Source organism: Neovison vison, chromosome 6, assembly GCF_020171115.1.
Source record: "Neovison vison isolate M4711 chromosome 6, ASM_NN_V1, whole genome shotgun sequence".
Taxonomy (NCBI): Eukaryota; Metazoa; Chordata; class Mammalia; order Carnivora; family Mustelidae; genus Neogale; species Neogale vison.
In genome coordinates, this window is record NC_058096.1 from 127,356,999 (window position 1) to 127,372,429 (window position 15,431).

Below are 15,431 nucleotides of genomic sequence, written 5' to 3' on the forward strand. Positions count from 1 at the left end.
CTTCGAGAGGATATCTTTTTATATATATATATATATATATATATATATATATATATATATGATTTTATTTATTTATTTGACAGAGATTACAAGTAGGCAGAGAGGCAGGAGGGGCGGGGTGGGGGAAGCAGGCTCCCCACTGAGCAGAGCACCCAATGGGGGGCTCGATCCAGAACCCTGGGATCATGACTTGAGCTGAAGGCAGAGGCTTAACACACTGAGCCACCCAGGTGCTCCTTTTTATAAATTTTTTGATTACACCAGTCATCATTCAGTTTATTTTTATTTTTTTATTTTTTGATTTATTTATTGGACAGAGAGAGATATCACAAGTAGGCAAAGAGGCAGTCAGAGAGAGAGGGGGGGAAGCAGGCTCCCTGCTGAGCAGAGCACCCAATGGGGGGCTCGATCCAGAACCCTGGGATCATGACTTGAGCTGAAGGCAGAGGCTTAACCCACTGAGCCACTCAGGTGCTCCTCTTTATAAATTTTTTGACACCAGTCATCATTCAGTTTAAGGTAGCATAAGCTCTCAGACAGTATCACTCACCATGTGAAGGTTTAAGGTTTGTACTATTCTGTACTCATTTTTATGATATGATTTGGTATTAGCAATTTTTTCTCTATTTTATGAAAGTTCTTATTACGGAACATTTCAGTCTCCTTTTGTGAGAGGCATAATACTATAATGAACTCTTCATATAACCATTACCCAGCAACAGCAGCTATCAAGTCATGGTTTTTTTCATTTCTCCACCCCTTATTTCCTTCCTGTTTTATTGTCAAGTTCATATAGACATCATTCCATCTGTAGATATTTCAGAATCTGTTTCTAAAAGATACAAGCTTGCCTTTTCTTTTTAAAATTTTTATTATTGAAATATAGTTGACATACAATGTTTTATTAGTTTCAGGTGTACAGCATAGTGATTTGACCATTCGATATATGTTGCAGTGGTCACCATGATAAGTGTAATTACTACCTGTCACCATACAGTGTTAGTTCAATATTACTGACTATATTCCCTAAGCTGTATTTTTTATCCTCATGACTAATCTAGTTTATAACTGGAAGTTTGAATCCCGTAGTCCCCTTTACTTGTTTTGTTCATCCAGCCCCCCAATCTCTTCCCCTGTCCCTTTGGCGACTACTACTTTTTTCTCTATATTTATCAATCTCTTTCTATCTTCTTTGTTTTGTTTTTTTTAGGTGTCACATATAAATGAAATCATGTGGTATTTGTCTTTCTCCATCTAACTTATTATCAGTGGACAATTTATGTTTTTTCCTGTATCTTAGCTATTTTAAATAATGTTGCAATGAACATAGAGGTGCATATATCTTTTTGAATTAGTCTTTTCTTTTCCTTTGGGTAAATACCCACCAGTGGAATCACTAGGTCATATGGCATTTCTGTTTTTTAATTTTTTGAGACTGGTTTTCATAGTAGCTGTACCAGTTACCTTTCCCACTAACAGTACATGAAAGTTCCTTTTCTCCACATCCCTGCTTAGCACTTGTTATTTCTTGTTTTCTGGATACTAGAGTTCTAATGGGTGTGATTTGATACCTTATTGTGGTTTTGCCTTTCCTTTATTATTATTAATGTTCAGCATCTTTTCATGTGTCTCTTCGTCATCTGTATGTCTTCTTAGGGAAAGTGTCTGTTTAGGTCCCCTGCTCAGGACTTGATTATCTTTATTTAACAACAAATATCATTAGCATATTTCAAGATAAAAATATTGTGTAAAATCAATAAATAATGACATTAAAGTTTATAATCATTTCATAAATATGATTTTAAAGTATAGTTTGTTGGTTTAGATTATGCAAATGAAATGTACTTGTTGCAGTTGATGGTAATATTAATGGTAATATTAACCATTTATTATAAATATGTCCTTGTGAGTTTTTTTTCATGTTATTGTTATTCTATTCATGTTTCTTAGCCTCAGTTTTTAATTAGCTTCAATGAATCTTTATAACCTTTTATTTTTTAGCACAGTCTTAAATTTGAAGGTTAGAGGGATGACTTGTACTATTTTCTCTAAACTCTTACATTCCATCTTTATTTAAAAGGAGAAAATTGCAGTGGAAAAGGCATAATATTAAAATCGCTCTTTATATTACTTATCAGTTTTGTTAGAATATTTGGTGGTAGAATATCCATTATGAAAGCATTTTGGGAAAAGAAAAAGAGTTTCATACTCAGATGCTGGAGACTATTTAGTTCTCCTTACTATCACTGTATGATTTTTCTGAGGCTATAGATATGTTACATTGTTTTCACTAGGATTCATGAGTTATAGGTACAAATTGGAGGTAAGACTAAACTTGCCTGAAGGTAGGAGTGTGAACTGCCTATATGATTACTTACCTGAATTTGTTTTCCTCCAGTTGAAATTCTTAACTTCATAAGATTCAGATTAAGTGCTTCTTTCTTCAAGAATGTCTTTTTTCCCCTAAAGAGAATTTATCACCCCTTTAGCGAGCTATTATGTTGTTATTATAGAATGTGTCTTAATTTTGATGTGTCTGTAGCTGCATCTCTATAGCAATTTTGCTTTTCTTGTTGAAAAGGTATATGCATATCCAGATTTAGCTCCTTGTGGTTAGAAATCTGATTTAATTTTTAATAAAATTAAATTTACTAAAATTACTAAAATTGCTATTCCATAATCTAAAAGATAAATAGTACATTTTCATCTCATGTTTATAGAAGTGAAAAAGAATTTGGAGGGTAGGATAGTGCATTCTGGAAACTTGTGTTAGACTTCAGTCCATATTTTCATAGTCTTTAGTTCACATGGGTATCTATACTTACTTCCACCTGCCTCAAGCCCACTTCTTGATCTTGGAAACAACACAACTTCCTGAATTTCTACCCTGGCTTTGCACTAGGCTGATGCTATTTATGTCATTTAATTACACCATCAGTACTATGAAATAGTCTTTTTTTTTTTTTCTTTTAAGATTTTATTTATTTATTTATGAGAGAGTGCGTGTAAGCACAAGCAGGGGGAGAGGTAGGCAGAGGGAGTAGCAGGTTCTCTGATGCGGCACTTGATCCTGGGATCATGACAAGAGTGGAAGGCAGAGGCTCCACCGACTGAACCACTCAGGTGTACCTGATATAGTCTTAGATGTAGTTTACAAAGCAGAAAACAAAAGTATGAAGTGGTAATTTCCTGAGGTCCCACACAGCATATAAGTGGCAAAGCTAGGTTTTATTTTTATTATTTTTAAGATTTTTATTTATGTATTTATTTTATTTGACAGAGAGAGAGAGATCACAAGTAGGTAGAAAGACAGGCAGAGAGAGAGAGAGAGAAGCAGGCTTCACGGTGAGCAGAGAGCCTGGCTTATGGGTCTTGATCAGGACCCTGAGATCATGACCTGAGGCAAAAGCAGAGGCTTAACCCACTGAGCCACCCAGGCGCCCCCAAAGCTTGGTTTTAAACTTGTATCTTCAACTCCCGAAGTCTTTCTGTCAAGAATGCCAAAATGCCAAGCCATTAATTTATATTGAGAGGTGTCTTTGTCAGATTGACCGGATTTGCATATGTTACAGTACCTGTTCTAAAGATTGCTTCAGACAGTTTCAGTCAGTTGGCTCCATTTTGGATAATTCTTGAGTTTTTATTGATAAATGCTTTGTTTAGCTATTATAATAATACTGTTTATATTTTCTAAGACTTCATGATCTCTGACTTTTTATTTACTCAGCCATATGAAAACAAATAGTGTAAGGACTTTCTGTTATGGGTAGTATTTTTTTCATTTTTAAATTCTTACAGGGCATCACGTTATTGGCATTTCTTTTTGGTATACCATTAGGTGTTATTAAACCACTCTTACATTGTAGTTGTCCTAATTCATATTCGTAATTGTAGCTCTCTATTCAAATGAATAATGGTCTCTAAACAAACACTATATCATGTTTATACTAACCCTATGATTATATTAACAGATTAAAAACATCATTTTCTTTTTCAACTGACCCACTACTCCCTTGGTGATCACATCCAGTCTCTTGACTTTAAATACCATGTATAAGTTTTTGTCTCCCAGATTGATATCTCCAGGCTGGACTTTACTCTAGACTCCAGAGTTATTCAAATGTCTATGGAGTTCCTTCCTTTAGAAATTTAATGGGGCCACAATGTTTAAAAAACCAAACTACCAAGCTGCCTATCCCCCGCCCACCTCTTTTCCATAACAGTGTCTTCCACCCTGCTCAGGCTTTAAAGCTATAGTCATCTTTGATGTTTTCTTTCTCACCTATATTCAGTATATCAGCATATCCTGTCTAATCAGTTTTCAAATAGAGTCAGTAATTTTTTACTACAAAACTGGTTTAAGCCACCATCATATACTTTTGCTGAATTCTGTTAGGCTTGCACCTTATATTAGAGCCCTGTCTCATCTTGTTGTCACATCCCCTATAGGCGGTATTTTAAATTGGAAATTCTCACTCCTACCAAGGAGACTTACACACATGGAAGAAGGTGATTGTGTGTGTGTGTGTGTGTGTGTGTGTGTTCCTCTCTTTCCACAACACTTGATTTCTAACATAGTATACATTTTACTTATGTATTTATTGTCTGTCTCCACCTGGTAGAAGATAAGGTAGGGATTTTTATCTGCTTTGTTTACTGCTGTGTACTAGTGTCAGACTTTCAGTAAGTATGAATATATGAATGTTAATTTTGTTAAATTGTCACTCCCCCCCCAACCCGGTGTTTAAAATTCTTTTATTTTGAAATAATTTCAGATGGAGAAAACTTGCAAGAATTTTACAAAATTTTCTGTGCAGAGTCTTCATACAGATTATCCACATATTAGCATTTTGCTATGTTTATTTTATCCTATTTTTTCCTCTGTCTATATACATATACATGTAAGTATATATTTTTATATATGTAAGCCTGTACAGTATCCCTCCCCCTTATCTACAGGGGACCCCCAGTGGATGCCTAAAACTGCAGATGGGAACAAACAGTATTTATACTATTCTTTTCCTATATATATAAACATATCTAGGACAAAGTTTGTTTTTGTTTATTTAGTTATTGAGACGGAGCATGTGTGCACACAAGTGAGGGTGAGGAGCAGAGGGAGGAGGGATAGAGAGAATCTCAAGCAGGTTCCATGCTCAGAGCAGAGCCCTACACTGTGATCAGTCTCATGACCCTGAGATCATGACCTGAGCTGAAATCAAGAGTTGGATGTTTAACTGACTGAGCCACCCAGGCACCCCAGTAAACTTTAATTTATAAGTTAGGCATATTAAGAGATTAACAAAAACAACGAAAAACAATTAAAATAATATACTATAATAAAAGTTATAGGAATCTCTCTCAGAATATCTCATTGTAATGTACTCACATTCTTGTGATGATAGGAGATGAGAAAATACCTACATGATGTGATGAAGCAAGGTGAATGATGTAGGTATTGTTTTACAGTGTTAACCTATTGATCCTTCTGATGATAAGTCAGAAGGAGGATCACCTGCTTCTGCACTGGGCTTGACTGGAAGTAACTCAAACTGAGGAACATAAACTATGGATAAGGGAGTCTATTTATTATTTATCTATAATTACTTTTGAAGTGTTTGAGAGGAACAGACATGGTGCCACATTACTTCCAGTGCTTTTGTATGACTTTCCTTAAAATCAAGGACACTCTTTTATACAGCCACAGCACAATTATGGAAATAAGGAAAATAATATTGATATACCACTATTATCTGTACATTTCGTTCAGTTTTTACTGGTTGTCTTAGTAATACCCTAAGGAAAGAAAAAAAAATGTTTCTTCCTGGGTCAGAAATCAGTCCAGGATTTCATTTTGCTATTAGTTGTCATGTAAATCAACACATCTGTAACATAACCTATCTTTAGTCTCTGTTTAAATGTTTTATTAAGGATTTTGTTTTCTTTGTTCTATTTAAGTGACAGCCTGAAATTATATTTTCAGAATTATTGACCTTAGTATTTGCCTTGGCTTAAAAGGAAAGGTAACTAAAAAGAAAGTTTTTACTTTAATTTCTGTATATTCATACACATAGAAAATGGGAGAATATATAAGAAAATATTAACAAGCATCAGAAGAACAGGGTTAATAGGTAAATTTGTAAGAGTTGGATCTCCTAAATTACTTAGTACTTTTATGTAGAATATTACAAATTTCATGACATTTAAATATTTTACATAATTTTTAATGGCTTTATGTTATTTTGTACCAAATTATTTAATCCCCTATCATCAAACATTTATATTAAAAGTTATTCATTAATCTAACCCATACTGATATAAAGTATCTCACAAATACATTTTCCATGCTGATATAAACTATCTCCCAAATAAAATTTGCTAGATCTTTTGATCTTTTTTTAATCCTAAATTCTTAAAATTGGAGTTGGTAAGTCAGAAAGATATGCTGTGTTTTGGAAGCTTTGGATGTGTATTATAGGTTGGCCTTTCACGCAGCAAAATACACAGCATTGCCCATCTTACTGTTGATTATACTGATTATTAAAACTTTGAATATTTCCAAGTAGTGTAAACTTTTAACAATATGTTTTGAAATACTGATCATTTGTGTTTCTTTTCCAAATTGCCTATTTGTCATTTTCTATAGCACTTCTCTTTTTGTATTTCTAAGAAACAATAATCTCTTTATAATATGACTTTTGTTGCTTAAGCCTACACACTTGATGATCACATTCTGAAATGTACTCATCATTTGGACTTGTATCTCCTTTCTCAAACTAGCTTTGTTACCTATTATTAATTTTTCATGTTATATTTCTCCTGTTGACTGGTTTTTAGTTGGGACTTCCTTAAGTTTGTTAAAACTATCTCAGTTCTTCCAAGAACTCACAATTAAAATGTGAATCACCATTGAGTTTCTTCATTCTCCCTTCCTTTCCCTTTCTCCTATATCTAATTAGAGTCTCATCTGATAAAATTTTATTTTACAGTGTCTTCTACATCTGTCTCTTCTTTTCCTTTCCCCAATTTCATTTTTTTAGGTTTCACTTTATATGGGGTTTGAACTGTTGCCATCCTACTATTAGTAGGAAGTCTTTTCCCTTTTCAGTTCCATTTAAAATAATAGAGTCAAGTTGACCTTTAAAAAAGATTTTATTAATTTATTTGACAAAGAGAGATATCACAAGTAGGCCAAAGGGCAGGCGGGGGTGGGGGAGAAGTTGGCCCCCTGCTGAGCAGAGAGCCCTACATGGGGCTCGATTCCAGGACCTGGAGATCATGACCTGGGCCAAAGGGAGAGGCTTAACCCACTGAGCCACCCAGGTGCCCCATGTTGACCTTTTTTAAAACTTGTTCAAATAACAAGAAGTGCCTTTTTGTTTGACTTAACGTTCTTCTAAATCCTGCTATTTTATTGTTTCCTTATTCATAACCTTTCTTTCAGTCAGATACATTTCTTTGTCCTTCTCTGTGTGTAGGTGTCTTGTGCTTTCCCACTTCTGTGCATTAGCTCGTGGTGTTCGTTCTTTCTGGAATCCTTGCTTCCTAAATTCTGTTCATGATAGTTGTACCAATTTTACTGATCCATTAAGTCCCAGTTGGCAGCTCATCTCTTCTGTGAAACTTTCTCTGGTTACCTGTTACCGGAAATTATTTGTCCTTTCATAGAACCCTTCCAGCATTTGCCTTAAACCAAATTGCCATGAAACGTTTTTTATATACTATAGTTTACTGTATTATGTTACAGTTATTTGTGTTCCTTGATTTCTTTTAATTATTTGTATATACTGATTTTCTATTGTTATTCCAAGTATGTTTTATATATGCTTTTGAGAAAGGGTAGGTATTATTGTACATTTGGTGCTTATGAGCAAATTCAGGTAAAGCATAAAGCTAATTTAAAACAGTTAGCTTTCAGTTACTATTAGTTGCTGTCTTTGAACAGTTTTACCAGAATTGTAGGTGGGCATTTAGATTAAGTAATAGATACTTTCAATAAAACATTTGTTCTTAACCCTGATACTTGATTACATCATTTTCACAAACCTGTAGTGAAGGTTGTGTAGGTTTATGACATCATGAGCATATTTTCTGTGGAAGTTGTTACTTAGTAATTTTTAGTCAGGCTTTGTTTCCGATAGTTTTGATTTCCTACATGTAATCATTGCCATCTTCTCCCCCCCCCCCTCTGGAATGTCCAGCAGTGAAAACATGACTCTAGATTCCTTTATTAGTAACCTATGGACCATGACATCTCTTCCACTATTTTTTAAAATTATTTTTATGAATGTACATTGTATTATTTGCCCCAGGGGTACATGTCTGTGAATCATCAGGCTCTCACTCTTCGTAGTGCTCAGTATAGCACATACCCTCCCCAATGTCCATAACCCAACCACCCTCTCCCTAACCCTCACACCCCAGCAACCCTCAGTTTATTTTGTGAGATTAAGAGTCTCTTATGGTTTGTCTTCCTGCTGATCCCATCTTGTTTCATTTTTTCCCTTCCCTGTCCCCCCAGATCCCCTGCCCTTCCCCTCAAATTCCTCATATCAGAGAGATCATGTGATAATTGTCTTCCTCTGATTGACTTATTTCACTCAGCATAATACCCCCTAGTTCCATCCACATCGTTGCAAATGGCAAGATTTCATTTCTTTTGATGGCTGCACAGTATTCCGTTGTGTATATATACCACATCATCTTTATCCATTCATCTGTTGATGGACATCTGGGTTCTTTGCATTGTTTGGCTATTGTGGACATTTCTGCTATTGTGGACGTTGCTGCTATAAACATTCCGGTGTATGTGCCCCTTCGGATCACTACATTTGTATCTTTAGGGTAAATTCCAGTAGTGTGATTGCTGGGTTGTAGGGTAGCTCTATTTTCAACTTTTTGAGGAACCGCCTTGCTGTTTTCCAGAGTGGCTGCACCAGCGTGCATTCCCAGCAACAGTGTAGGAGGGTTCCCTTTTCTCTGCATCCGTGCCAGCATCTGTCGTTTCCTGACTTGTTCATTTTAGCCATTCTGACTGGTGTAAGGTGGTATCTCATTGTGGTTTTGATGTGTATTTCTCTGATACCGAGTGGTGCAGAGCACTTTATCATGTGTCTGTTGGCCATCTGCCATCTGGATGTCTTCTTTGTAGAAATGTCTGTTCATGTCTTCTGCCCATTTCTTGATTGGTTATTTGTTCTTTGGGTGTTGAGATTGATAAGTTCTTTATAGATTTTGGATACTAGCCCTTTATCTGCTATGTCATTTGCGAATATCTTCTCCGATTTTGTCAGTTGTCTTTTGGTTTTGTTGACTGTTTCCTTTACTGTGCAAAAGCTGTTGATCTTGATGAAGTCCCAGTAGTTCGTTTTGCCCTTGCTTCCCTTGCCTTTGGCGATATTACTAGGAAGAAGTTGCTGCGGCTGAGGTCGAAGAGGTTGCTGCCTGGGCTCTCCTCAAGGATTTTGATGGATTCCTGTTCTCACCTTGAGGCCTTTCATCCATTTTGAGTCAATTTGTGTGTGTGGTGTAAGGAAATGGTCCAGTTTCATTCTTCTGCATGTGGCTGTCTGGTTTTCCCAACACCTTTTGTTGAAGAGACTGTCTTTTTTCCATTTCCATTTCCTGCTTTGTCAAAGATTATTTCGCCAAAGAGTTGAGGGTCTATTTCTGGGCTCTCTGTTCTGTTCCATTGATCTATGTGTCTGTTTCTGTGCCAGTACCATACTGTCTTGATGAAGACAGCTTTGTAATAGAGCTTGGAGTCTGGAATTGTGTTGCCACCAACTTTGGCTTTCTTTGTCAACGTTGCTCTGGCTGTTCAGGGTCTTGTCTGGTTCCATGTAAATTTTAGGATTATTTGTTCCTTTTCTTTGGGAAAAATGGATGGTATTCTGATAGGGATTGCATTAAACATGTAGATTGCTTTAGGTAGCATAGACATTTTCACAGTATTTGTTCTTCCAATTCATGAGCATGGAACGTTTTTCCGTTTCTTTGTGTCTTCCTCCATTTCTTTCATGCGTAGTTTATAGTTTTCTGAGTGCAGAGTCTTTGCCTCTTTGGTTAGGTTTATTCCTAGGTATCTTATGGTTTTGGGTGCGATTGTAAATGGGATCGACTGCTTAATTTCTCTTTCTTCTCTCTTGTTGTTTGTGTATAGAAATGCAACTGGTTTCTGGGCATTGATTTTATATCCTGACGTGTAAGTGAATTCCTATATGAGTTCTGGCATTTTTTGCGTGGAGTATTTTGGGTTTTCCGCATCAAGTATTGTATCGTTTGCAGAGAATGAGAGTTTGACTTCTTCCTCGCGTATTCAGATGCCTTTTATTTCTTTTTGATGTCTGATTGCTGAGGCTAGGGCTTCTAGTACTATGTTGAATAGCAGTGGTGATAGTGGACATTCCTGCCGTGTTCCTGACCTTAGGGGAAAAGCTCTCAGTTTTCCCCATTGAGAATGATGCTTGACGTGGGTTTTTCATAGATGGCTTTGATGATATTGAGATATGTATCCTCTGTCCCTACACTTTGAAGAGTTTTGATCAAGAAGGGATGCTGTACTTTGTCAAATGCTTTTTCAGCATCTGTTGAGAGTATCATACGGTTCTTGTTCTTTCTTTTATTAATGTACTGTATCACATTCATTGACTTGCGGATGTTGAACCAACCTTGCAGCCCTGGAATAAATCCCACTTGGTCGGGGTGAATAATCCTTTTAATAATGTACTGTTGGAGCCTGTTGGCTGGTATTTTGATGAGAATTTTTGCATCCGTGTTCATCAAGGATATTGGTCTGTAATTCTCTTTTTTGGTGGGGTCTTTGTCTGGTTTTGGGATCAAGGTAGTGCTGGTCTCATAGAACGAGTTTGGAAGTTTTCCTTCCATTTCCATTTTTTGGAACAGTTTAGGAGAACAGGTATTAATTCTTCTTTAAATGCTTGGTAGCATTCCCCCGGGAAGCCGTCTGGCCCTGGGCTCTTGTTTGTTGGGAGATTTTTGATGACTGCTTCAATCTCCGTACTGGTTATGGGTCTGTTCAGGTTTTCTTTGTCTTCCTGGTTCAGTTTTGTTAGTTTATACGCCTCTAGGAATGCACCCATTTCTTCCAGATTGTCAGATTTGCTGGCGTATAGTTGCTCCTAGTACGTTCTTAAAATTGTTTGTATTTCTTTGGTGTTGGTTGTGATCTCTCCTCTTTCATTCATGATTTTATTAATCTGGGTCCTTTCTCTTTGCTTTTGCAGAAGTCTGGCCAGGGGTGTGTTATCAATCTTACTAATTCTTTGAGAGAACCAGCTCCTAGTTTCATTGATTTGTTCGACTGTTCTTTGGTTTCTGTTTCATTGATTTTTGTTCTGACTTGATTATTTCTCTTCTCCTGCTGGGTTTAGGCTTTCTTCGCTGTTCTTTGTCCAGCTCCTTTAGGTGTAGGGTTAGGTGTGTACTTGAGAGCTTTCTTGTTTCTTGAGAAAGGCTTGTATCGCTATATACTTTCCTCTCAGGACTGCCTTTGCTGTGTCCCAAAGATTTTGAACAGTTGTGTTTTAATTTTCATTTCTTTCCTGAATTTTTTCAGTTCTTTAATTTCCTGGTTGACCCATTCATTCTTCAGTAGGATGCTCTTTAGCCTCCGTGTATTTGTGTTCTTTCCAGCTTTCCTCTTGTGACTGAGTTCTCGCTTCAGAGCTAGAACATTGTGGTCTGAAAATATTCAGGGAACGATCCCATCTTTGGTACTGGTTAAGACGTGATTTTGTGAGCCAGCGTGTGATCTGTTCTGAAGCGTGGCCCATGTGCACTAGAGAAGAATGTGTATTCTGTTGCTTTTGGATGGAGTGTTCTGAATATCTCTGTGATGTCCGTGTAGTCCAGTGTGTCATTTAAAGCCTTTATTTCCTTGTCGATCTTTTTGCTTAGATGATCTGTCCGTTTCTGTGAGGGAGGTGTTAAAGTCCCCTACTGTTACTGTATTATTGTCAATGTGTTTCTTTGATTTTGTTATTAATTGGTTTATATAATTGGCTACTCCCAGGTTAGGGGCATAGACATTTAAAACTGTTACATCTTCTTGTTGGACAGACCCTTTAAGTATGATAGGGTGTCCTTCCTCATCTCTTGTTATAGTCTTTGGCCCAACATGTAATTTATCTGATACTAGGATTGCCACCCCAGCTTTCTTTCGTTGTCCATTAGCATGGTAAATTATTTTCTACCCCTGCACTTCCAGATGGAGGTGTCCTTGGGTCTAAAATGAGTTTCTTGTAGACAGCATATGGATGGGTCTTGTTTTTTTTAATACATTCTGGTACCCTGTGTCTTTTGATTGGGGCATTTATCCCATTCACATTCAGGGTAACTATTGAGGGATGTGAATTTAGTGCCATTGTATTGCCTGTAAGGTGACCGTTACTGTATATTGTCTCCATTCCTTTTTGGTCTGTTACTTTTAGGCTCTCTCTTTGCTTAGAGGACCTCTTTCAATATTTTTTGTATGGCTGGTTTGATGTTTGCAAAGTTTCTTAATTTTTGTTTGTCCTGGAAGCTTTTTATCTCTCCAATTTCAGTGACAGCCTTCCTGGATATAGTATCCTTGGCTGGATATTTTTCTCGTTATTCCTCTGAATATATCATGCCAGTCCTTTCTGGCCTGCCAGGTCTCTGTGGATAGGTCTTCTGCCAATCTAATATTTCTGCCATTGTATGTTATAGACTTCTTGTCCTGAGCTGCTTTCTGGATTCTCTCTTTGTCACTGAGACTTGTAAGTTTTACTATTAGATGATGGGGTATGGACCTATTTTTACTAATTTTGAGGGGCGGTTCTCTGCACCTCCTGGATTTTGATGTTCTTTTCCATATTATGGAAATTCTCCACTATAATTCGCTCCAGTATATCTTCTGCACCCCTCCCCCCCTTTCTTCTGGAATCCTGTTATTCTAATACTGTTTTGTCTTAAGGTATCACTTATCTCTGGATAGTCTCCCCTCGTGGTCCAGTAGTTGTTTGTCTCTCTTTTGCTCTGCTTCTTTATTCTCCATCATTTGCTCTTCTGTATCACTCATTCTCTCTTCTGCCTCGTTTGTCCTAGCAGTTAGAGCCTCCATTTTTGGTTGCACGTCATTAATAGCTTTTTAAATTTCAGCTTGGTTAGATTACAGTTCTTTTATTTCTCTAGAAAGGGCTTTTATTTCTCCAGACAGTGTGCCTCTAATAATCTTCCATGCCTTTTTCGAGTCCAGCTAGCACCTTGAGAATCATTATTCTGAACTCTAGATCTGACATATTACCAGTGTCCATATTGATTAGGTCCCTAGCCATTGGTACTGCCTCTTGTTCTTTTTTTTGTGGTGATTTTTTTCCGTCATTTTATCCAGATAAGAATAGTTGAACGAGAGAATAAAATACTAAAAGGGTGGCAAAGACCTCAGAAAAATATGTGCTAATCAAATCAGAGGAGACCTGAAACCGGGGGAAGAAAAAAAGGAGGGAAAATAAAAAAGACCAAAAAAAAAATCTTAGACTGGTGCGTAGAACAGATCCACTCACTTGATTTTGGGTATATTCTGTTCACTTAGATGAAACTACCTCCAAAAATTTTAAGGAAAGTAAAACTTATATATATACAAAAATAAGGGTAAACATGATGAAGGGATGGAATATGAATGTAATGATGAAGATTAAAAAAGATTGTAAAAAAGGAACTGAGAAGAAAATTGTTTGGAAACAAAAAAGAGCATACATGATATGGGTGGAGACTGGAAGAAAGCCATATGTTAGATTTAGAGTATATTTTGGTCTATTAGAACAAATTGTATCTCAAAATTTCAAAGAAAAAAACCTATATGTATAAAAAAATAAAGTTAAATATAATGAAGCGATAAAATATATGGCCATAGCAGTGGTAATATAAAAAGATTTTTAAAAAGCTCTTATTAAGATAAAATAGTTTGAAAATGTTAAATGAGGAAAGAGTAAGTTAAAAAAAAAAGAATAAAAAAATTTAACTTTGGTAGCCTAAAGGATTATCGGGAAAACACCATGAATTCTGTGTGCTGCTTTCCCTTATCTCTGTAATTCTACAGTTCTTATTGATTGGTGAACTTGTTTTTTGTGAATGTTCTTGTTGACTTCTGGGGGACATGCTTGTTGTAGTGATTCTCAAATGTCTTTGCCTGAGGTGGAATTGCATCAACCTTTCCACGGTCCAGGCCAAGTAATCTGCTCCTGTTTGCGCTCAGTACCTTTTGTTCCCTGAATGCTTTTTGTAAGGCTTTGGAGCACAGGAATGAAAATGGCGGACTTCCAGTGTCCATCCCAGAGAACCAAGTGCTCAGGTCTCCAGTTCTCATCGCGCCTTCAGAGAAAAGCAGTCAGTCCCTCTTGTCCGCCTGGTCTCTGGCCCGTGGTTCGTGGACACCTTGCGTGCAACTGAGTGTTTCTGTCTGTGGCCCAGGGCCCATTTGAAGTCTCCAAACCCAGCAGATTTCTGGTACCCCTCTCGGAGGGCTAGTAGGGGGTCTCACCATATGTGCCATTTGTAGTGTCCCTGCTCAAAGAGCAGCGGTATGACTGTGCCTTGGATCATGGTTTAAGGTAACCCCCGAACTGAGAACTTACTCCTCCTGCCCTATCTCTGTAGTCAGCTTCCCCACTCCAGTACCTCGCTGCTCTGCTACACTCACACCCCCCCAGCCTTTTTATGACGTTGCAGGTCCTGAGGCCACACTGCCCCCGTGCAGTCTCCAACTCTGCTTAGCCTTTGGAATGATGTCCGCTCAGTGGACCAGACTTCTGAGAGTTCCGATTTTGTGCTCCGATGCTCTACCACTTTCTGGGAGCAGGTCCCCCTGACCAGTCTTCCCATGGCTTTGGATTCACTTCTCCACGTGTCTTACCTTCCAGAAAGTGGTTGATTTTCTCTTCCTAGAATTTCTTTTCTTCTTCTTTAATACCTCTGATGTGTTTGTACGTGTTCTGAATGGTTTGATAACTAAGTAGTTGAGCTCCTGGGACCTGATGATATTTCATTCTCCTACTCCTCTGCCATCTAGCTTCCTCCTCATTTACACTATTTTTAATGGGATTGGAAGCATGATTTGTCCTCCATCACTGTCAGCACTGTAATGGGATGTTGGAAAGTACATCTTAAGTAGTAAAAGTTACTTGAAAAGGTGTGTGGTAGTGTATGGAAGGATCAAATTTTTTTATTTATCTGATACATAGTAACTGTCTGACGAATAAAACAGTAAGAGTTGTGTTGAAGTGTGAAAAAAAATCCTTTTTCTTACCTTGTATTATGTAGATTGGATGTTTGATTTTACTATTTTATTTATTTATTTATTTATTTTGCTAATGGTTAGGTTCTAGTTCTGCATATTTGGCAATAATACCACATAAATGTCACTTGAGGTCTTTAGCAGAATTCTGGAA

The 15,431-nt window shown here is 37.1% G+C and overlaps 1 protein-coding gene across 4 annotated transcripts in view; it reads left to right on the forward strand.

Moving 5' to 3' along the window:
- STAG1 (stromal antigen 1) overlaps window positions 1–15,431 on the forward strand; it is a 428,984-nt gene that overhangs the window by 133,501 nt on the left and 280,052 nt on the right. The gene's annotated exons all lie outside the window — the stretch shown is intronic.